Source organism: Phasianus colchicus, chromosome 1, assembly GCF_987193195.1.
Source record: "Phasianus colchicus chromosome 1, bPhaCol1.hap1.1, whole genome shotgun sequence".
In the NCBI taxonomy this organism is placed as follows: Eukaryota; Metazoa; Chordata; class Aves; order Galliformes; family Phasianidae; genus Phasianus; species Phasianus colchicus.
In genome coordinates this window covers 156,400,762-156,422,371 of record NC_143436.1, presented here as the reverse complement: position 1 = coordinate 156,422,371, position 21,610 = coordinate 156,400,762, and the positions used below count along the sequence as shown (strand labels likewise).

The 21,610-nt window shown below is 43.4% G+C and overlaps 2 long non-coding RNA genes across 2 annotated transcripts in view; one reads left to right on the top strand and one right to left on the bottom strand.

Annotated features, from left to right (window-relative positions):
• Positions 1-1,569: 1,569 nt before the first annotated feature.
• LOC116237907 (uncharacterized) lies at positions 1,570-6,649 on the bottom strand. The gene is made up of 3 exons (XR_004168831.2): positions 6,513-6,649; positions 5,740-5,900; positions 1,570-1,993 (listed from the first exon to the last, which is right to left on the bottom strand). It is a non-coding gene; the product is annotated as an uncharacterized LOC116237907 (long non-coding RNA).
• Positions 6,650-6,684: 35 nt separating this feature from the next.
• Positions 6,685-21,610, top strand: part of LOC149920174 (uncharacterized) — a 38,897-nt gene continuing 23,971 nt past the window's right edge. The window contains exons 1-2 of the long non-coding RNA XR_016461476.1: positions 6,685-6,832; positions 17,128-17,214. This is a non-coding gene — a long non-coding RNA (uncharacterized LOC149920174). The remainder of the gene's footprint in view (positions 6,833-17,127; positions 17,215-21,610) is intronic.

Sequence of the window (21,610 nt, the reverse complement as noted above, 5' to 3'; positions counted from 1 at the left end):
ACAGTTCCAGTGAGTTGCAAAGGGAGCATGCAGGGATTTCCAAGTTCAACCATGGAGAAGCCCATGGAGCAGAAGTGGATGAGACCCGAAGGAGGCATAGCCCATGGATACCCCCACAGGAACAGCCCCAGGCCAGAGCCGCAGCCTAAGGAGAGCAGCCCGTTGTAGGGCAGGAGGACTGAGGGATTTACCATCCAAGGGGACACGTGGAGCAATGCCTGACAGGTGAGTCCCATGGTACAAAGCCATGCTGCAGCAGTGTTTGGAGAGCTGCAGCCTGTGGGAAACCCACACAGAATCAATTTGGGACAGACTGCATGCCATGAGAGGGACCCATGTAGAGCAGAGGCAGGGAATGACCATGGAGGAGCAGCAGAGATCAAGTGTTATGGATTGATCTCATCCTCCATTCCTCATTTTCCCGCACTACTCGGGGTTCGGGAGGTAAAGGAGAGTGGATAGCAAAGAAAGTATTTTTAGTTTGCTTTTAGTTCTCACTGTTCTAGTCTGTTATCATCAGGCAATAATTGATATTAATCTCCCTGTGCTGACTCTGTTTTGCACATAACAGTAATTGGTGACCGACCTCCCTGTCATTATCTCAACCCTTGAGCCCTTTTTCATCTTATTTTCAGCCTTCCTTCTCTTGAAGAGAGGGATTATGAGAGCAGTTACGGCAAGGTTTAGCTGCCCATCAGGGTGAAACTACAGCTGGTGATGGGATGACCGTAGCATGTTTCACCAGACAGCCACATGCTGGATAGCAGGATCACATCCCCATGGGTTTCTTTCCAGAAGGGCACTTACATCTCCTGCCACAAAGACACCAGCAGTGGTAGAGCATGTACTTGATTCAGGCAATAGGCTCACCACCTGGCTTTGGCACTTAGGAAATGGCATAGATATAGTCAGTTTCAGCACCTACTTTTTCCCAACATATTAACAGAATTAAAGGTATATCTACTCTGCTGCTATGAAGCATCAACACAGAAAAATTACTGACAGCAAGACCATGGCACTTGCAGCTGTCTTCATTCTGTGTAGAGGTGTATGGACCATGGTGCAAAGCACCATGCAATTATGTAAGCTCCTGGAACTGAGATTGTGCTTCACTTTGGACATGAAAAGCATGCTCCGGTTCATGCAGACAGAGCCTGGGCCTGCTATATCATCTCCGGTGGGGCTTCAGAAGGAGACAGCTGCTTCTGGACTTGGCTCACCCACCATTCTCCATTGACAACCAAGAAGCCGCCTTTGAATCATCAGTTAACAACAGAACTGCCAAGAACCTTATTCAAATGCTTACCAGAAACGTTTTCTTTATGCTTGGGTTGCATATTTAATGAGAGGGATGGGAACAAAGACAACACAAAAACATGAAAGAAGATAGGTCATTTTTCTCCATGAAGGGTAATTATTTCTCAGACTGTTCAACATTTCAGGAATGTATTATTCAAAGTTAACTGTTTCTAAAAGACTGTAAACTAAGATCAGTTCTTACATGAACACTCAGATTTTTTTTTTCTTTTTTTTTTTTTTTTTTTTTTTTTTTTTTTTTTTTTGGCCAAATTAAAATAGTCATACAAAATAAATTCAGCAAGAGCCACTGAATTAATCTTTTAGTATATTACCTTAAATTTTATTTTTGGTTAAATGAATCTGGGCCACATTTCACCAAGGTGTTTGTTTTGCCAGTGGACAAGTTCAGCACAAAGGTCACAGACACCAAGCTAAGAAGTGCTTTTATCTTTACTTAATCTTAAAGCAATGAGAAAATAAGTGAAATGATATACAAGAATAAAACAGAATAAAGCGATGCACCTATTACTACATGAGGATAGCAATAGTGACTAAGAAAGATACATCACCAGCTGCTGAAATACTTCACCATCATCCATTCCACAGTTGGTGGGGAGCTCTATCAAGGATTTGGAGAGCCTTTCCTGGAAAACTGGAGGTCCCAGGCAGTGCATTCACTCATAGGTGAGGTCTCCTACAAGAAGGTCTAGCTTTTATACTGGTGAATAAACAAGCGTACATGACAATTAGGTGGAACCACCTGGTTTCATTCTCCCTTTTGGATTCATAGAAACACAGAATGGACCGGGTTGGAAGGGACCTCAAGAATCATGAATCTCCACCCCCCCCGCCACAGGCAGGGCCACCAACCTCCCCATTTAATACTAGACCAGGCTGCCCAGGGCCCCCTCCAATCTGGCCTTGAACACCTCCAGGGACAGGGCATCCACAACCTCTCTGGGCAGCCTGTTCCAGCACCTCACCACTCTCATAGTAAAGAACTTCCCCCTGACATCCAACCTCAATCTCCCTTCCCTCAACTTAAAACCATTTCCCGTTGTCCTACTGTTATCTACCCTTTCAAAGAGTTGACTTCCCTCCTGTTTGTAGGCTCCCTTTACATACTGAAAGGCTGCAATGAGGTCACCCCGCAGCCTTCTTTTTCTCCAGGCTGAACAAGCCCAGCACCCTCAGCCTCTCTTCATAGGGGAGGTGCTCCAGTCCCCTGATCATCTTCGTAGCTCTCCTCTGGACCCTCTCCAAAAGCTCTGTCTTTCTTGTACTGGGGGCTCCAGACCTGGCCACAGTACTCCAGATGGGGCCTCACAAGGGCAGATTAGAGAGGGACGATCACCTCCCTGTCCCTGCTGGCCACCCTTCTTCTGATGGAGCCCAGGATACCATTTGCTTTCCAAGCTGCAAGATCATACTGCTGACTCACATTCAGTTTTTTATCCATCAGGACCCCCAGGTCCTTCTCTGCAGAGTTACTCTCAAGGACTGCTCCTTCCAGTCTGCATACATGCCTGGGATTCCTCCAGATCAAGTGCAAAACCTTGCTCTTCACTGTGTTGAACCTCATTCAGTTAACCCAGGGCCACCTTTCAAGTCTGTTGAGGTCCCTCTGAATGGTGTCAACTGCACCACTCAGCTTGGTGTCATCAGCAAACTTGCTGAGGGTGCACTCAATTCCATCATTGATGTCATTGATAAAGATGTTAAAGAGCACTGGTCCCAGGACAGACCCCTGGGGAATACCGCTTGTTAGCAGCCTTCACCTGGACACAGAACCATTGATCACCACCCTCTGTCTGCAGCCTTTTAACTGATTCCTTGTTATCCACTGGGTGGTCCACCCATTAATCCACATCCCTCCAATTTGGAGATAAGGATGTGGTGGGGGACCATGTCAAAAGCCTTGCTCAAGTCCAGGTAAATGACATCGGTTGCCTTCCCTTTGCCCACCAGTGCCATCACTCCATCATAGAAGGCCACCAGATTAGTTAAGCATGACCTACCTTCCCCTTGTGAAGCTGTGCTGGCTATCTCGGATTGCACGCTCATTTCTCATGTGATCAAGCATGTCATCCAGGAGGATCTGTTCCATGATCTTCCCAGGCACAAAGGTGAGACTCACCAGCCTGTAGCTCCCCAGATCTTCCTTGCTCCTTTTTTTATACATGAGAGTGATGTGACCGTTCTTCCAGTCATCCAGGACCTCGCCTGACAGCCACGACTTTTCAAATATGATGGAGAATGGCTTGACAGCCACCTCAGCCAGCTCCTTCAGAACCCTGGGATGCATGCCATTCCACCCCACAGACTTGTACGCATTCAATCTCAGTAGTCAGTCTCAAACTTGCTCTGCCTTTACAGTGGGAGAGGTGTGTGTGTGGGGGGGGATTTACTGCCCCAATCACTACCTAGAGGTTTAGGGATGCAGGGCTCAGGGAGTGAGAAATATTAGAATCCTGGCTGCCAGTGAAGACAGAGGCAAAGAACTCATTCAGTACATCAGTCTTCTCCACAACTGTTGAAGACAGCTCTCCTTTTACATTTACCAAAGGAGGTACACTCGCTTTGGCTTGTTGTACAGGTACATTGACCAGAAGAGACATCTTACATTGTTTTTCACATCCTTCACCAAGATCTGTTCTGCTTGTGCCATGCCTTTCCTCATCCCATGTCCGCAAGTCCAGACAGCATCCCGGCATTCTTCACAGGTGACACACCCTTGTTTCCAGAGCTTGTATGCACCTTTCTTTGCCTTCAGTATGCCCAGCAGGTCCTTGCTAAGTTTCCTGCCTCCTCAGCCCACTTTCTTATTCAGAGGAATGGAGAGCTCTGGTACTCTCAGAAAGGCATCCTTGAAGAGTTGCCAGCTCTCCTCAACATCTTTGTCTGCATCCCAGGGTATCCTGGCCAACAATCCATTGAACAGCTTACAGTTTGCTCTTCCAAAGTTCAAGGTCCTGACCCCACTCTTCATCAGGCCCACATTCCTCGAGATCACAAACTTGACCAGGGCAGTTACTGCAGCCCAGGCTGCCTCCAACCGTAACACCTTTAATGATCTCCTCCTGATTGGCAAGCAGCTGGTCCAGCAACATTTCACCTCTGGTCAGTCTGTCCAATACTTGAACCAGAAGGTTATCATTAATGGATTCCAGTAGCCTCCTGGACCACTTGAAGCTTACTGTGTGATCTTTCCACTAGATTTCTGGATAGCTGAAGTCCCCCACCAATATGAGAGCCTGTGAGCATGATGCCTCCTGCAGCTAAAGCAAGAAGGCCTCGTCAGCAGTCTCCCCTTGATCAGGTGACCTGTAGTATACTGCTATAACTAGCTGGCTTTTATCAGTCCAGTCCCTAATTCTAACCCACAGGCTCTCAACTTGTTCCTGACTGGTTGTCAGAGGAAGCTCCTCACAGTCTATCCACTCTTTGACATAGAAGGCAACTCCCCCACCCTTCCTACCTCACCTATCCCTTCTAAAGAGCCAGTACCTCTCAATGGTGGTATTCCAGTTACGGGAGTCATCCCACCATGTTTCTGTGATAGGAACAAAGTCATAACTTTCAAGTGTATCATGGTTTCCAACTTGTCCTGCTTATTCCCCAGGCTGTGTGCATGGATACAAAGGCACTTCAGCTGGGCTTTCCATCTCACTGCCTTTATAGAGGATCTAGGAACCCCTAGAACAGCAGCATCCCCCTGCCCTACTTCACCTCTTTGTATTTCATCCTCTTCATCCATGAAGTTTGGTACGAGCCCTCAAACTACCCACTCAACCCCAGCGGCCCTCATTTTGTCCCCTTCCCCCTTCATACCTAGTTTAAAGACCTTTCAATGAGTCCTGCCAGTTCCTTGGCTAAGATCCTCTTACCCCTCAGAGACAGGCTACTTCCATCTGCAACCATCATGCCAGATGCCAAGTTTGTTGCCCCATGGTCAAAAAAAAAAAAAAAGAAAATTCCTGTGTTTGCACCAACCTCTAATCCAGTCATTTATGAGGTGTTTTTTTTAATCCTCTCAGTATCCTTCCCTGCCACTGAAAGTATAGGAGAAAAAACCACCTGCACACCTGTTCAATCAGCTACCTGGCCAAGTTCCCTGAAGTCTTTCTTGATAATCCTCAGGCTTTTTGCAGCTACTTCACCACTGCCAGCCTGAGCTATCAATAAGGGGTAATAATCAGAAGGGTAAATCAGTCCGGGAAGTTTCCTAGAAATATCCCTGACCCATTCCACAGGGAGGCACCACACCTCCCTGTGTGTAGGGTCAGGCTGACATACAAGCCCCTCTGTTCCTCTCAGCCAGTAGACGCCTACAACTACCACCCTTCTGTCCTTCCAGATAGAGGCAGTCTTGAGGCACGGGATCGACCACTTCACCTGAAGCAACCTCATGGGTGGACCTCCCTCCACACCCTCACTCACCTCTCCCTCGAGTTCCAGGGCCTCAAACCTCTTGCACAGAGGCAGCTGGGGAAGCAAGGATGATTGGGATGGGGGATGCCCACTTCACCAAGCTGGTATCTGTTTCCACTCCTCCTCCTCTCTCAAATTGTTTTGCTTTGCAATAGCAGGTCCACCACTGCCTGGTGAAGAACACTTTGATGCTTTTCTGGGAGACTTACACTGCTTTTGCCACTGCCCCACACCCCCAGTTCTTCACCATTGTTCCTAGGGGGAGGAGAGGATAGGGGGCTCATCACAGCAGGATCACTGTCTGCATCCTGGTTCCCCTCTCTTACCTGTTTGCAAGGTAGCCTCAGCTGGCTGCCAAGATCTCGGGGTCAATAGGGATTGGCTCCACTAATCAATCTCCCTCTCACACTCCTTTATGGTCTCAGCCTCTCCACCTCCTCCTTCAGGTCAACCACAAGGCTGAGTAAGTCATTTAGCTGGTCACACCTCACACAAGTACTGTCTCCCTCACCTAGCACTGGCATCTTGTTTTGGGACCTCAGTCTGAGTCTTCACATTTTTCTTGGCAGTAGCTTTCTACCAGGGTGCAGCCGTGGCAAACCAGCAGACTCACCAGCACTACTCAGTTAGTCTTAATGGGGTGTGACTGATCAGCCCTGCCCTGTTGCCGGTAGTGCTGGCACCGCCCATGCCCCATTACCAGGCCATTAACGGGTGCCCCTGCACTTATCACTCGCTTCACAACCCTTCTCCCTGTGTAGTCCCGTGAATGCGTGGCTTACCGTTTCACCTCCTCTCAACGGCTCACTGACTCACGCAGCCTGACGGCTCCTCTCCGTCCCTGAGGCTTTTTCTAGGCAGGGGGGCGTGGATGCAGAGCCGTTGCCCTGGCAACACCCACTTCACGCCAGCCGCTCTCGCGAGAGCTGCCGGGCTGCTCTGTTGTCTCGGGGCTCCCTGGATGAAGGAACCGACCGAAACCCCCCTGTACCTCGCGGTCAGTCGCTGCGGTTCTGGCCGGGACAGCTCCGAAGCAGCGAACCTCGGCGATCAAGAAGATTCCCCCTCAAACCTGGCCAGAGCTCCAGGAGAAATCAAGGAGGTTTGTGTACCAGTAGGTCTTGACAGCGTGCTTCTAAACAAGGAAAGGTTGATATATTCTCATAATGCTTTATCTAAGCTACATCTATTGCTAATGAGATATTTTGTCCAAGATATGTACTTCACTAATGATCGTACATATTTCACTAATGATCAGATACTGATGATATATAATGCTGGGTTATGAAATTAATCTAGAGGTCGTTTGGTTCAGGCCTCAGTGCTTCAGTGCTATAGTTGAAAAGACACAGTATTAATAAATCTGCTGAACTCCACTGAACCAAGCTTTATTCCTTCTGGTAAAAGCTGACATTCTTTCCTTCTGCACCAAACTCACCAAAGTGAGAAAGAGCTGAAACCAGCCTAGATGAGAGAGTACCAAGGTATTATACTGGAAGGTTTTGCCTGCCTCTTCTACTGGTCTGCTGCATGCCTGTGAAATAAATCACATCGTCTCTTCATTCCTAAGCCTTCCCAGTAGCCTGATTTGTAAAGAGTTTGAAAAAACATTGACAAAATACCAACATTTTATCTTTATTGTGACAATCCACCAAAGACAATTATGTTGGACAAATATTAGAAATGGAAAAATTTCCCTGTCATACACTTAAGAAAAAATATATGTCATGGTTTTATGATTTTTGGTTATCAGTATTCCACATCATCACATCATGTACTGCACTGGGGGTTTGACTGTGGATGCTCAAGTTCCGGGTGCCTGTCCGGTGGAGAAGAACAACTACATTCCTCAGGGGGCTTTGTGGTCAGCAAGGAGATGTAACTCCTGGCAAGGTCACTTGATGTTCTCTTCTTCGCCTCCTCTTCTTCACCTGCGCTTCTCTGTCTGCTTTTCTTCATCGGCTCAACTGGACTGCACTTCTCACCTCAGCATTGTGGTGAGGCCTCTCCACCTTTCGCACACACTTCCTCTCTCTCATTATATTTTGTTGATACTATACTTAGTAAATTAGTTTGTTTCACCTCAGATCGTTGCCGCTGTTTTCAATTATTTTGGGTCCCCTGTTTCCCTTTTCCGGAGGCGCAGATCTGTGGATCCCTCTGCCCCACTAGTCATGGAACCAGGCCGAACCAGCCCGTAAACCATTGACAAAATAAAGCAGTGTTGATATGTAAATAATAATAATCATTTTAAAAAGAGTACAAGCTATCATGCAAATCTCAGGCTGAGGTTGTAATTTAGGCAGCAGGGAAACCCAAGAAAAACAGATTTTTCTTGAAAACTAATGAGACAAAACCATTGATCAATCATGTGCTGTTCATTGAACTGCTTCTCATATCAAGAACGTATTTTGAACTGTGAGTCATGATAGATTATCCCTGTTATAATGTATTCTGTTATATTATACAGAAAAAAACCCAAAACATTATCTGAATAAACAGAGTGGTACAAGATGCTATTACAAATCTTAGTTCACAAAACTGAAGAAAGTACTCTCACTCTCCGCTGTGTCCTTTGTTTCTGATTCTGATTTCTCTCTTCCATGAAGGAGAGAAAAATCACTTCTAGCTGGATCTAGCAATGCACCTAGCAAAGGCAGAGCTGGTTGGTCATTGATGGTGCAGGAGCAGGACCCAACCTGCCCACATACCCAGGCTGGGCTTCTCATGAGTCGTGTAGGGCTCCCAGCAGGCATGCATTCCCCATCATCTACATGCCTAAGAGCTGGGAGGGAAGGTCCTAGTAGCGGGAGGAAGGGCATGAAGCAGACATAACGTGGGGCTCTTCCCATTTCTTTCCATCCCTGCAGAAATCACTGCCTCCCCACCGGATTGTTTCCCAGTATCCCAAATCTCTTGACCATCCCCACCCCACTACACATATTTACCCATGTCTCTAAGCAATCACTTTATCTCCCTGTCCACATCTACCAAGGCTGTACATGCTCTTCCTATCCCACCTTAGTGCTGCTTCCATTGCCCTCAGCTGGAAGTGTTGATTACAGTGGGATGTATCAGCAACGGGGGGACCAGGCATGGTTTGTCAACTCATTTGAACCTTACCAATGGTTTCAATAAGCACCTCCTGTGAGCTTGTTGCTTCTGGAGGAGTGTCCAACAGCTGAGCTGGTTGCAGTTTCACAGGGCTGTTTGCATTGAGAAACTCATGTTGTCCCCTTCCATCCTCCTCTCCATGCCCTGAGCCCCAGAAAGGATGGGTGCAGAGCAAGAGAAAGCAGGCAGGGACTGCTTCCTCCAGGGGTTCTTCTGCTCACACCAGCAAATGTGTTTGTGAACTGAAGTGCTCAAATATCTTTGTGCAACATTACTGAGTGTTTCTAATCAAGGATTTATTTCTGTTGGTTTTTTTTCTTTTCCTCTTTGGAAATGTCAGATCATTGAGTACTGGACTGTTCTCAGCGTTTTGAAAGCGTGAGTTTTTAATTATTAATATGTGTCAGTTTGATCTTTTATTGGACTTTCAGCTTCTTTCTGGAGATCAAAATAACTGTTCCTAAAGGATCGTTTAGAAGAAACATAAAAATCTGAAATAAAAAATTCCAAATGGTCCAGTCTGTTTTTTTTGTTTGTTTGTTTTTTTGTTGTTTGTATTTTAATTTCTTTTAAATTGTTTCTCCTTTTCCCTCTTCCCTTTTCATCCTAATTGAAGCTACTAAAGGCCTCACAGATTCTCTTTTGGACTGGAAAGTTGATCCCTCACCATCCGTGGCTCTGAAGCAATGCTAGCATTCCCACTGACCCACTCTGCTGGGGTGGGGTATGCTGGAAGCAATCCCCAGCAGAAGCAGCGGAAGGACTGGAATCTACAGTTTGGATACATAGAGCTCCTGCAAAGTTGTCTTCAACCTTCACCACTTCTCAGGAAATACAAATATTCTGGGAGCTGAATTCCCAGACAAATTTTTCTATGGGTTAGGTGAATTACAAATAAAAGGAAAGTCCTTGAGTGAGAAATTAGTAATGTATTTATCTTTTATTTTAAAAAGACCAAGAGCTTCAGGGAAGTGTTGGTCTCTGGTGGGCACTTCTCAACTGTGACAGGTTTTCTTCATAGTTAAGTAGTTGGCAATAGATTATCTACTGCTGTAATAACGTTACTCTGAAGCACAATCCCTGATTCTGGCTTGGAGTTCATGCTTACATTGCTTAATTATTATTTCATTCTCCATATGTCCTAAGCATGGATGAGATTCACCTCCTCAAAGAAGGAGCTGCCACCAAAATAGCAATTCTTGCTTATTCCTTCTGGTCATGAAGATGTGGCCTTTTTCATAAATGCTGGTCGCTGTCAGTAATGGATAGAGTCTTTCTGATATATTCAAGGCTGTTAGGTAAATCAGTGGGATTTTTAAAACTGTATTTGACAGTCCTACTGCTTAGCAGTATGTAGACTGGAAAATCTTTGGAAAAATAAATAGATAATATGGCAGACTAGATTAGGTAAGAGATATTTTTGTTATCTCTGTCATAAATAATCTCACAGTTCCTTATCCACCCATCACCCCTAACAACAAGAATTTTACCACACACCATAAGAAATAATTTCCTTCAAGATGATGGAGTGAGAGAAGATGCTCCTCTTTGTAGCAGCTGAAGATGAATGAGTTATACAAAAAAGATGTGCCAGAAAGCTTGTCAGAGGCACAAATACACACAATGGAACAAAGCTTAACACGTTATTATAGTAAGGAGAGAATGACTATAAATAATAGGTAATCAGGTTTTTCACTTTTATGACTCTACACATCTATCTATTCCTTGGACACAGGGCTGCATTATTTAAAGACAAATAGTAGACAATATCGTAAAACTCCAAGTGATTTTCAATTGCCTCACACTCCCTGACTGGTATTAAAAGGAGAATGAAAAAAAACCAACACACAACAAAACAAGCAAACTGAAAAAAATGTTGCTGAACATGAAATGAGATCTTAGACAGGATGATCATCATTGTTATTGCTGGAACACCACCATAAATATTTCTTTTAATAGGAAAGATATGTATGGTAGGCTAGGCTTTTGTTAGAGAGTGCTATTAAACACCAACAGCCTAAGTTGTGTAGATGTGTGAGTGGATGTCTTTCAGTTCAGTCAGACTGAACTGCTTTGGAATAGTATTCAGAAGGAAACTAAAAAGTGAGGGACACTCAGCTGAAATACTTCTGGACAGATAGCTTTCATGGTTTGTCCATTGAATATAAGCATCAGTATGGCTCACTGTCAGCTCCTGATGCATTGCATTTGTGATTAAAGAAGAGAATTAGGGATCCAGTGACATTTTGGACCATGAGAAAGCTGACATTAACCCACGGGAAATGAATTTTCAAATAACACCTGTACTGTTTTTTAACATCTTTTTTGGAAACTAAAATACATGTTCACTTGCCTAATCCCACAGTCATCAAAATAAGTAAAAACTTATGCTATGGTCAAAAATCCCCTCTAGTGTTCCTTGTCAGTTTTCCCTAGAGGAAAAATCTCTTGGTGCCCATGTAGGGAATAGCTTCACCTGGGACAAGACACACAGTCACTCAGCAGAAGGTAATCTTAAATCCTTTGAAATATGAACAGTCTGGACTGGCTTGTGCCAGACGGCAGCATGTCCCGGAGGGGAGCAAAATGGGCCAGGTTAAAGCAGAGAACAGGCTGAATAAAGGTGGCTACAGGAGCTTTGTGATGTGGCCCTACTCTGCCTGTTTCTGGAAATATGAAAGGCATTTCATATTTCAACATCATTCAAGATTCCATATTTTTCAATATTGTGGGCAATATTGGTGGTAGGTCGACAGCTGGACTAGATGATCTTAGAGGTTATTTCCAACCTTCACAATTCTGTGATTCAACATATCTGAGTAGTGTTATGGACTTCAAGTCTGCATTCATATTTTGTATAACAGTATATAACCATAGTTTGCACTGGTTTAGAAGGAAATATGAGCAACTCCCCAGTAAGAATACTACAGAAACATAACTCTGAATAACATTCAGTGAGCTGACTTTGAAGTTACTTCATGCGTCTGCAGTAAGGATGTACTGACCATTCTCTGCAATGTTGCATTGGATGTTTTTTTTTCTCTGAGGAAAGGGACCAGCATAGCACAATACACGCACCCTACTTGCCATCTGTAGACCCTGCCTTGTTGTCAATGGTTTACTGGCTAGTTTGGCCCAGTTCCGTGACTATTGGGGCGGAGGGATCCACAGATCCACGCCTCCAGTAAAAGGAAAACAGGGGACCCAAAATAATTGAAAACAGTGGCAACGATCTGAGGTGAAACAAACTAATTTACTAAATATAGTATCAACAAAATATAATGAGAGAGAGAGAGTGTGTGTGAAAGGTGGATAGGCCTCACCACAACGCTGAGGTGAGAAGTGCAGTCCAGTTGAGCCGATGAAGAAAAGCAGACGGAGAAGCGCAGGTGAAGAAGAGGAGGCGAAGAAGAGAACATCAAGTGACCTTGCCAGGAGTTACATCTCCTTGCTGACCACAAAGCCCCCTGAGGAATGTAGTTGTTCTTTTCCTCCGGACAGGCATCCGGAACTTGAGCATCCACAGTCAAACCCCCAGTGCAATACCTGTTATGATGTGGAATACTGATAACCAAAAATCATAAAACCATGACACTTGTTCAATAGAAGTATTTCACTGTGAGTAGCTCCGCCTTGAAGCAAATGCATGTCTGATATGAGGATTAAGCCTAAAGACAAGAGAAATCTAGATTTCTTTCCTCAGGGACTCTCACTCATTCCTTATGGTATTGAACAGTTCTCATACAGAAGGATTCTCTCTTTTTGAAAAGAAGGGGGTTTTGCCTTTGAAATGCACCATCTGCGTCAGGCATTTCCAGACCATTTTCCTTCAGATTTCAGGAGATGCAGAAGCCCAGCCCACCTCCCTCTTTTTCTCTCTTTCCTTCTCCATCCCTCTTTCTTCTGCCACTTCAATGGCACAGATAGTGCACTGCGCTGCATAATCTTTGCACTCAGCACATCAGTCTTCACCAGTCTTAAGGCTACCGTGGGCTGTTTCTTCCAAGGACCAAATATTCAGTAGTGCATAGTAGTGATAGGAAGTCCTGAAAAGCTACCCCATAATGAACTGCAAGTCTGTCTTGGTAAATGGAGGGCTCCTTCATTGCTCATGGCAAAGTATTCCCTAAAGTTGGATATATAATAGGTTCCCAGAGCCTCCTTCTGCTTCAATTTCTTAGTATATTCTCTGCAATCTCTATCACAGAATCACAGAAACACCAAGGTTGGAAAAGACCTACAAGATCATGCAGTCCAACCATCTACCTGTCACCAATAGTTCACACTAAACCATATCCCTCAACACAACATCCAAACGTTTCTTGAACACCTCCAGGGTTGGTGATTCCACCACCTCCCTGGGCAGCCCATTCCAGTGCCTGACCACTCTTTCAGAGTAGTATTTCCTAATGTCCAGCCTAAATCTCCCCTGGTGCAGCTTGAAGCCATTCCCTCTAGTTACACACCAGTTACACAAGAGAAGAGGCCAACCCCCAGTCACTACAACCTCCCTTCAGGTAGTTACAGAGAGCAATAAGGTCTCCCCTGAGCCTCCTCTTCTCCAGACTGAACAATCCCAGCTCCCTCAGCCGCTCCTCATAAGGTCTGTGCTCCAGACCCCTCACCAGCTTTGTTGCCCTTCTTTGAACCCACTCCAGGGCCTCAATGTCTTTCTTGTAGTGAGGGGCCCAAAACTAGATGCAGTACTCGAGGTGTGGCCATATAATTAAAGCAGTTATGATACAAAGAAAGATTCTTGTTTTGTTCTTTTTTCAGTGAGGGACGCCAGAGCATACTGAGTCACTCAACTAATGTAACTTCTGAAAACATACTGCCACAGCAAAACACTAGGAGATACAGGCTTTTCTTCATTTCCTTCCCATCCCACCCACTTTTTCATTGTTTGCAGTTTCTCTGGCAGATGAGCTGAAAATCAAAATCTTAGTGCTGGAGGGTGGAACATATCATACATCTGTTTCCAAGTTCAGAAATTATTGGGATCATACTGTTTGTGGATCTACCAAGGCATTCCCTTGTTCTAACAAAGACTAATGCTAGTTCTGTCTTGTTCCTGCTGCACATCGTTACATTATTACTGCTCTATGTTTCCCTTATTACTTTTTAAAATCATTACATTTCATTTTGATCATCAGATTGGTACGATACACAACATCACATAGCTGCTTAATTATGCATGTAAGTATTCAGTTTATCAAAGAGATACCTTTCATGTGCTGGTCTCATAAGGCAGCAAATCCTCTGTAGTTGCCTTATGATACACATCCCTACATGATTTTACAGCTACCTACACTCAAGTGTCACAGCATTCACAACAGTGTGTGAGAGCATACTGCAATGTAATGAAAGCCTTGAAAAAATAGGAAAAATGTTGCTATTATGTCATGCTGACATTGTTTACTGTGAAATGCATAGCAACCACACTTTTCTGGCAAAGGGCAGGACTTACCTTCTCTAAACCATTCTTGCTGTGAAGAACAGCAAGAGAGACAGAGCCCCTTGATGCACTTGCAACACTTACACAACCGCTGCTGTTTGTCTGCAGTTTTGTTGTCTTCAGTATTACACTTATTCAGAGGCACTAGGATAGAGGGAAAATTTTCACCTTTCGTAAGCTCAAGAGTAATTAAATCTCTTGTGCACACAACAGGCTCAGCCCAGACCAAAGTGGACTGGCCTTCCTACTAAAAATTACTCTAGATAATACTCCTGGTGGTTTCAGCAAACAGCTAGTAATGAATGCTTCCTTTATGCCAAAAAATAGGTTCATGGATATTGCAGGACAGTGCATAGGTGCTAACAGTGCCAGAGTCTGTTCTCTAAGTGCTCTGGCATCTTTCTTTATAAAGAGAAATGACTCAATCTGGTCAAAGATATAGCAGGAAACACCTACTTGATTTCAGTGCTATATGCTTTGTAAATTGGAGGATTACTTGTCAGCTCTCACTGTCTCCCTTGATTTCTGTATTAGTTAAGTCTGTTCTCTCGGACTAGAAATGTTATGCTTTTGAAACCAGGCTTCTGCAATGAAGACCTAAATGATTTGGTTCTTTGCATCATTAGCTCGTCCTTGCTGTTGAGAAAGGACACTACTGCTTATGAGTCAAACATCCACTTCAGCTGATGAAGAATGCCAAAGAGATTAGCATAGCTTCATCTCCCTTTTGTCTACACTTCATATTGGATCTCCTTGCAGATTAAGAATAATGTAAAATGTTTAAATCATTGCAGAACCGTTCTGTGCATGCTAGCCCATGGTTAATAAGATGTATTACTGCAAATGGCAAATAGGCAGAACGAAGAGCTGGAATATGGAAAAGATAGGCAGGATAATGACATAGTGATGAGTAAAGCAGCAGTAGAGAAGGCTGTGGGCCAATTTGGAGCAATTTAGGAACTACAGGGAGGTAAGTCCTACCGCAGTCATGATGATGTGTCATTTTCCAACAGGACATACATTACCTAAAGAACTGATTACGGACTATTCCCAAAGTAATGATAAGAATGTTCAAGTGAAATATAGTGTAAAATAATCAGTTTTTCCGTATCTGGTGACGGGTAGCACAATAACATACAGGAGAGTCCAGATATTAGGTATGTTCCAATGTTTGGCTGGTCTGAGCTGCAGCTATCCCTTTCTTCTCAAAGCCAGGATCCTTGCCACCCTGATGCGTTCTACGTGAGTTCTTAAAATGCCTTTATAGTATATCTTACCCAGGGTTCCTTACTTTCTAATAGGTACAGCACAGTTTTATCCCTTTTAAGAAGTGGTTAGGTTAGAATAGCAGTGTATTCATTCTCCTTTTGCCAGATTTTTCTTCAGTAGGGATGTTATTTTTAATAGCTTAAACTGTGTTCAGTTACATCAATACAAATATATCAGGTTCCCAATATACATAGTTTCCCACTTTTAACATTCAGCTGAATCAGCTTGTAGCTACTTCTGGGTTTTAATTGTTTTAATTACAGCTTTGGTGTCTTTAGTTTTAGGAAATTAGCATATTAGATGGATTATCTCCCTTTTTCTTGGCCTTTGTATGGAGCTCGTTCCTGTTAAATACAGAAAATCATAATTCAGTACTAACCTTATTACTTAGACATGAAAGCAGATTGGAAACATGATTGCTGCTTCCTTTCATTCCTATAAACAAAAAAATCTGTCCAGTTGTTAGAACAGATTTATCACGAATGATAATGGACTGATTGTTCACACAACCCTACCAATTAACAACATTACAGCAGGAATTAATTTGCCTTCTGACATTCAGGACACATGTTGCACTAACCAAGGGTATATGTGGGTACCCACTAATGTAACCTGACAATCATATCTGTGATTAGCTCAAAGTGTTTCACTGAAAATCTGCTAGAACCGATAATCACTCCTATAGAAAACAATCATTAATAATATACTCCAGGCAGTTGCCTCCCTCAGTATTTTTAACATTAGCTGCAGTGACATTTTATATCATAAAACATCCTTAACCCTAAATGTGAGCCTTTCACAAATACTTCTATTCATTACAAACAGAATGCGTGAAGTGTTTCCAGGAGACTGCATTCTTTAAAGCCCTGATCCTGCAAATGCTTGTCTTTGATGACACTTGAATGTGGCTATTACTCACATGCCTAAGGTTAAGCATATTCATGTCCACTGGATCATGTCTTAGATCCTAAGTATTCTGAAGCAAGAACATTGCCTAGAGATGAGTATACGCCTGGGAATAAATTTTCATTGATGTGCTTCCATGCACAGTGAATACAGTCAGTGATGCATGCATTTCTTTTCTTTTAATGAAAATAGATCCATCCTATGTCCTCTGTGAGACTGGTTTATCACCAGTACATCATAACTAAATGAGTCACAAGTCACTTAAGGCCAGTCCTGCCTCCTCAGACCTTATCTCCGTGTCCCATGCTGGTTTCTACTCATGAAAACACAGCCATTAGCAGTATCTTGTCAGGATTTACACAGTGGAGGACAATTTCAAACCTGTTTTCTATATTTGAAGTCAGCCAGTCAGGTAAATTTCATCCTACTTTTATAGGACTATACTGGGATGGAGCTCAAATGAGTAGGTTTGGGTTTGACTACTACAGCAGGAATACAGCCTAGTGAATACAGGACTTCAAAGGATCAAAGCTGTGAAAAACATTAGTCACAATTATTGATTAAATATCATTGCAGAAGAAATGTACTTAGAGTTCATTACTGCTACTTCAGCAAAACAGGAGAATAATTGCAGTTTGTGATTCTTCACACAGGCATTCACTATTTCAGGGAGACAGTAGATTGGAAGAGGATTGAGATCGCAGCATGTGAGCAGCAGAGAAATAAATACACAGATACAGGTAAGCACAATGCCTTTACTTGTATGAGAATCAGTTGTATCTGTCCTAATGCACTCTGATGAAATCATATGGAAGGGAATCGAGAGCAAAGTTTTACAACCAAGTTCCTTACTTAAGAGAGAGAAAAAAAAAACAAGAAGAAAACCCCTGCACACCCCAAAATCAACAGCATGGCACTACACGCATGCAGACTTGCACTCCTGCCTTGCCAATTTCATTGCAAATGCTGGTTCTGCATCTGCCTCATAACTGGAGGGCAGAACCAGCAGCTTCAAAACCCAACCTTGCCAGATTTTGCACTCAGAGAGAAAAACACTGAAGAGACATCTCAGTAATATCTCTCTGTACTCCCAGGGAACAGCTAATTCAGACTTCAGTTTGGTAACATTCCAGTAAACTCACCACCACTCACCAGCCACAAGAAGGATGCTCTGCTTTCAGGAAGGCCTCCTCCAGGTCTCCAAACTCCAATTGGCTGCTGCCCTCTCCATTCACAGCATGTCTGCTTCATCCTGCACCCCAGAGAGCCCCCCAGCTGCAGTGTTGCCCACGCCCCTCCATCAGTGATGGGAGGTGGGGATATCCATGGCAACCAGTTTCCAGCACTGGCCTAAGAGCCCCCAGCCTCCTCCTGCCTCCACACTGCCTATCATCAGCAAGCATTTCCCCAGCTGCCTTAGATGGGGATGTGAGCCTCTATCTCTCTTTGTTCCTTATTTCCTGAGGATGCCCTCACGCTGATCATGCTGCTGGCTAGGCTCATACATTATAAAAAAAAATAAAGATGCTTTCCACCAGCAGTCATCCGGCACCTTTCCCAAATTAGTGCTTGGCAACTGTCACTGACAAACATACAAGTTCCAGCCATGCCAAGCCTTCACAAACCAGGCAGCCATATCATGAATAGATTTTATACTACAGGTAAACTGTGGGATGAAATATCTGTAGTCACTATGAAGCCATTGCTTATGCCACAGATACCCAGGCAGGTAACATGTCGCTTTGCTCATCAGTGGGGCTGGAGGAGCTGGCCTGCACACCGTGGGCCCGTAGAAGGGCAGCTGGGACCCCTGTGGATTTGCAGTAAACCTATTAGCCATGGACCTTGGTCTGTGGATGATGAGCAAACATGGATGTGAGCCTTCACACTGATTTCAGTTAATTTAGGATATCAGCAGCTCTGGACCAAGGTGGGCTGCCAAAGATTCTTGAACTCTGTTCAGGGAGTGTTTCTATTCTTGCATGTGAGCTAATATTTTTGGATATCTAGCTAAATACGACTAGCTGGGTTTGTATTCCTTGAATGAAACACTTCTTTTTTCGTTCCCTGGCTCTTGCCAGATCCTTGGAAGAAAGCAAGCCAGCAGTCTGATAGGAGCGCAGCACCAAGGCTGCAGCACTTCCAGGGGCTGATGATAAACCTCTGACTGCACCCAGGGTGCCTCTGACTGCTGTATTACTCTAAAAGGAGGCTGGAAACGAAGTATCTTACCTCATTTTCATCAGGGAGGGACCAGTGTCAAACATCTCTGGGTGTACATTCCCAGGAATCTGCCTTTCCTTTGACTAACTCACACAAAAAAAAGCCTACACAGTTCTGCTTTGTTGCAAAGGCCTTTTAGTATTAGTCACTGGATGCATATGCTATTAGAATACCTATGAAACATCTGTAGTAAATCTAAGTTTTATTAAAAAAACCTCACATTTGTAATTATTTTAAACAGTAAGGTGTGGTTTTTTTGTGTGGGATTTTTTTTTTTTTTTTTTTTTTTTTTTTTTTTTGGTGGTGGTGGTTTTTGTTTATTTTTCCCCCAAATACACAGAAAAATCAAAGCATCTGCAGTCTGGAGAACCTTTTTATGTCCTCTGCTTAAATCTACATCCCACACCCACACTGTGAGGTGTGGGTCACAGAGGTACTGCAGATGACTGATTGATGTAATGGGCTGAGATGGCATCAACATCTTCTTCAGCTGTGCTGTGAAAACAAAAAAATCAGAAACCTGTGTTTTCCCATGACACATGTGTGGACAGGCCACATATGTAGCCTATAATACAGAGAGATGATATATACAGGCTTTCTGCCTCATCCTTCTAAAAAGGTTATTAACTGTCTTGCTTACATCTAAGGGGAGATATTGGCCAGAGCTGTCATACGTTCCTGTCAGATTTTTTCATACAAGCACGGCAAATTAGGGCTTTGGGGAGTTACTAAAAAATAAAGATAGGTGGTTTGGCGCTGAGAGAAAGGAAATGTTGAATATGATATTTGCATAGGGTTTAGCAAGAAGAGGATCAGAGCAAAAATTCATCTCTGTGGGGGGGCAGGGGCTAGCTTCAGTCTCATGAAACACCCCATTAAACTCTCACAGCTTGTGTTATGCACTCCATAGCACCGGCTAGAGTAGATTCTTTGCACAGAAAAAAATACTTCCATTAAAAAGAGCAGTCTGGCTTGGCTGTTCACAGTATTTCCCACTGGCTTCAAAAAGTTACAATGCAGTTTTAGGGTACACTGATGCTATCTTCAAGTACAATGAAGCATATCAGATGCAGCTATCACTAGAACCTTGAAGGAGAGAGAGATAAATAGAAATATCATTGCGGTTTTCTCCTACAAGAAACAGCCAACACTGGTCGGGAATAAAAGAGCTATAGAAGTGAGACATTTCTGCACTAGAAATCCAGTTGCAGGAATCCTCCATTTTCATGTAATTTGTATTCTGAGAATGCTTGCTGTGTGTTAGCATGTTTACCAAAACAATATGTTATCAATGCTGTCTCCCTGGGCAGCCCATTGCAGTGCCTGACCACTCTTTCAGAGAAGAAATTACTCAGAATATCCAACCTGAACCTCCCCTGGCAAACAGGGATTAGATGTATACAGTACATACCTTTTACTCTACATACATAATAAAATGCTAATAGTTATAGAGTAAAGGATATCTCAGAATAAACAGCAAATAAGCTCTAAAAAACTTTCTAGGACTGGTGAATTTCACTATCCAGAACCTGGCTGTTTTTTCTGCTTGATCCTGCAGTGAAGTCATCATAATCATGTTTTATGATGCCACAGTCTGTTGCCATGAAAATAATTGCCATGTCATAAATTCAGCACTATAACTTTACTGTGGGATGAAGAAAGAAAAAACAGACTGTGGAGCTAAAAATACTTGGTGAAGCAAACAAATGCCTTTGAAAACTAGCCACGAAGTGATGGGGGAAAAAGCAGAGGAAAACCTGAAAGGTAAGCAGATGTAGGTGGTGGCACAAGACAAGTTTGCTCCCAGTGTGAAAACTCTCCAACATGAGACAAACCGGAGCATTTAGGTCACAGAACAGTCATGCCTGAATGGAAAGAGGAACATATGGAATTTTTTGCTGTTAATAGGGTGTGCCTATGGCAAGGCCACTACAGTTGGATTTGCTTCAATTCAGAAATGCTCAGCTCAGCATGATGTTCTGGTTGGAATTCAGAAGAGAAAATCAATTGGTTTGGCTTTTTTCCCCCATGAATGACAGAACAGACAATGCAGAAATGCAGAGAAATAACAATGTGAAGAATGGAAGAATCCTCAGAGACTCTGAGCTGGGGCACTGATGGCTCACGTATGAGGCCCAAGCTTGGGACTGATCCTGTGCCTTTTCTTTTTACTCAGGGTCAGCTTTTGCTCTCCAAAAATGAAGATAGTGATGTTTAATGATATGTGTAGTATGTTTAAGTTCACTGTGTTGGAATGAGGGAGATCTGGATTCTATTCCTGTCACTTCCATCACTGACTGAGTAATTTTGGGCCACTTGCTTTGCTATGCTGCATCTTCCTCGGCTTGAAAAGGACTAACAGTACTGACCTCCTCTAGAAAGAGCTTCCCAGTCTGTAAAAATCTGGATATTGTTATTCTGATTGGCATCCCAATCAGGGATTTGTTAATATTCAAATGCTTAAATTGATTTTAATTCTTTCATAACAAGCCTAGGATTGTTTTCATAGTCTGTGGTAAAAGATGGGCACCTCCAATGACAATTCAACTCATTCTGGGTTGGAACTGACCTAGTTTCTGGAGGATTCAGATACTTAATGTTTAGATTAAGCTTTTATATTTAAAAGAAAATTACAGCTACTCTGAACCACACCTAGTCCTTCCCACCTTAATGCTCCCCTTCCCCACTTTAGTCACCTCCATCTTTTTTGCTTTTCTTTAGGAATTAGCATTCTCTGTTTGTGCACAATATTTATGGGACTCATTTGGATCGCTGAATGTCTGTGCAATCCTCAATGTGAACATTTAGAATCATCTTTTGAAGGAAATGTGGAAATGTTGGAATTCTCATAAATTGATATCCTAAACTCTGAAGTAGAACTCTCTGCTAAAAAAAAAAAAAAAAAAAAAAAAA